Raw genomic sequence first — 2,571 nt, 5'->3', positions numbered from 1 at the left:
TATGATGTAAGTTCTTGTCAATACAATCATTAGCTGTTGTTGCTATGGTTACAATTTGTCTATGCTAGAGGTAGGTAAACTACCAAACCTGGCCTGCCATCTGCTTTTGTAAAGAAAGTTTTATTGAAATACATCCATGCCCGTTTATTCACATATTATCTTTGGCCACTTTTGTACCACAATGGCAGAATGAAGTAGGTGCAACAGAGGTAGTTTGGCCTATAAAGCCTCAACTGTTTATAATCAGACCCTTTACAGAATCAAGTTTGCCAACCCCTGCTCTATGAAACAATTTATTGGAAAATGCTTACAGCTAGTCCCTGTTTTTTTTTTTTTTTAAGGATTGCTGATTTGGGTGCACCTGGCAGCTATTTATATGTCTGTAAGCAATTTCATCATTTTTTGAGAATTTCCCTCTGTTTTCTGCTTTTCAAATTTGAGCTAATTAATTTTCATTCAATAGTTCTGTATATTTGACTTAAAATGAGGTCCAAATGATAACTGGCTGAATCCCTGAAAATGAATTTAAATACTTGTTCTTTTTTTAAAATTTCATTGTTTCTTTTAATGTTTATGTTCTTTACTTTTTATTTTATTTTTCATTATAAAAAATTACAAATTAGTATGAGGGTACAAATTTTTAGGTTACATTGTTTTCAGTTCTAAATAAAAATTAAAGTGATAGTTGAGCCCTTCACCCATGGGGCGTGCTGAATACCCTCACATGGTGCACATTAGGTGAGCTCCCACCAATTAACCTCTGTCCTCCTGCAAAACACCCTCCCTCTTCCCTTCTACCCTCTCTTGCCTCACTCCTCCCCCTTGCTAGACAATATTTGTGTTTCATTGTTCGTGTGGGTGTGTAGTTATTTGTATATTGGTTTCAAATTAGTATTGATGACACTGGATTTTTTTCCCCGTTCTTGTGCTACTTTACTAAGAAGAATGTGTTTCAACTCCATCCAGGTTAATACAAAAAATGTACCGCCTCCATCATTTTTTATGGCTGAATAGTATTCCATGGCATACATATGTCACAATTTGTTAATCCATTCTTGGATTAATGTTTCTCACTTTTTAAAATGACAAAACAAATTCATGCTCATTTCAGGAAAATCAGATATTACAGACAAGCAAAAGAAGATCATTAACCTATAATCCCACTTTGATTTTTAGGAGAAAACCTTTTTGGTGCCTCTGTATGTATTCTCTGAGGTCTTTGTGTATGTACAACATTTTATTATTATTATTTTTTTTTAATAGAAATGAAACCATACTCTGCTGCCACCAAGTATCTTCTACAGGCATATGCTTTCCTTGTTTTGGGGGTATTTTCATGATTCATGTGGTCAGAGCTGTTCTACTATGGAAAGATGCCAAAGGAGGTTATTTACAGAGTAACCCACGCTTTCATCCTTTCAGGGACAAACGGAAGATGCTACAAAAAGTAAATTGGTTGATTGTCACATAAAATGTTGATTGGTTAGATATAACGAAGCTGTCTTTGGCTTTCTGAATATTTCTAAGACGAATGGATTAAAAAAGCTAAGATGTCACCCCAATAATGCTGTGTGACAAACAGACATAAACCTTAGTCTTTATATAATGAAAAGACCTATTGTGTAGCTAGCTGGTTCTGCTGAGAGTCTACTGTTTTATGGTCTGGGGATCAGCTGCTGTTGGCTGATCTAGGCTGGCAGTCGCCAGTTGATGAGGCTCTGTTCCATGTGTCTTTCACAGACTGTCCTGGGCATGTTCTTGTGGCAATTCCAGAGGTGTATGAGAGAGCAAGCAGGAACACGTGAGGGCTTCTGTGGCTGTAGCCTCATCGCTTGGCCAAAGCACTTGGGTGAGGTCAGACTGAAGGAGTGAGGAGACAGACAGTTCCATTAGTGAGATGAATGGCAAAATTATGTGCCAAAAGATCTGGACATAAGGACAGGTGGAGAATGGCGCATCAGTCTACCATAGACTCTAGTCATAAGGCCAAAGGTGCTATAAGCTACACATATCTTTTAGGAGCAGCTGAAGTTTCATTTGTGGCTGTTCTAAATTAATGTCTGTCAAATGACAGTCACTTTTCCCCATTTTCCATGTCCAAGTGAACTATTCTGTAAAGGGCTCCTGGCAAGCTACTCTGACATTTCTTTCTTTTTTGTCAGAAAAGTAATCAGATGCAGTTTTTCTGATTGTCTCAGAGTAATTTGAGATGAGAAAAGAGGGCATGGCCTGGGGCACTTAAAGATGGGTGGATTTTCACTAACAAAGCTAGAAAACTTTTTTAACTGTTCGGTATTGTGTAAGTTTATTATAGCTGGGAAGCCTTTTTCTTCAGATAAAGGTTAAGAGGGCATCTTAATTCCTTTGTGAGATATGATTAGGTACTTGAGAATCCTGTCTGTATTGCTCACTTGTGCTGTCTACTTTTTACATCATATCATATTTGCATCATATTTTTCATTTCTCCCATAACATCTGTATGCTAGGAGACTATATATACAGTTAAGTCTCTATAGTTGATCACTTCACTATATTGACCACCTCCTTATGATGACCTAATTTTCATAGACT

The sequence above is a fragment of the Otolemur garnettii genome, unplaced genomic scaffold (genome assembly GCF_000181295.1).
Source record: "Otolemur garnettii isolate 467f Iridium unplaced genomic scaffold, OtoGar3 scaffold00051, whole genome shotgun sequence".
Taxonomy (NCBI): domain Eukaryota; kingdom Metazoa; phylum Chordata; class Mammalia; order Primates; family Galagidae; genus Otolemur; species Otolemur garnettii.
Note: the sequence above shows the minus strand (reverse complement) of the source record.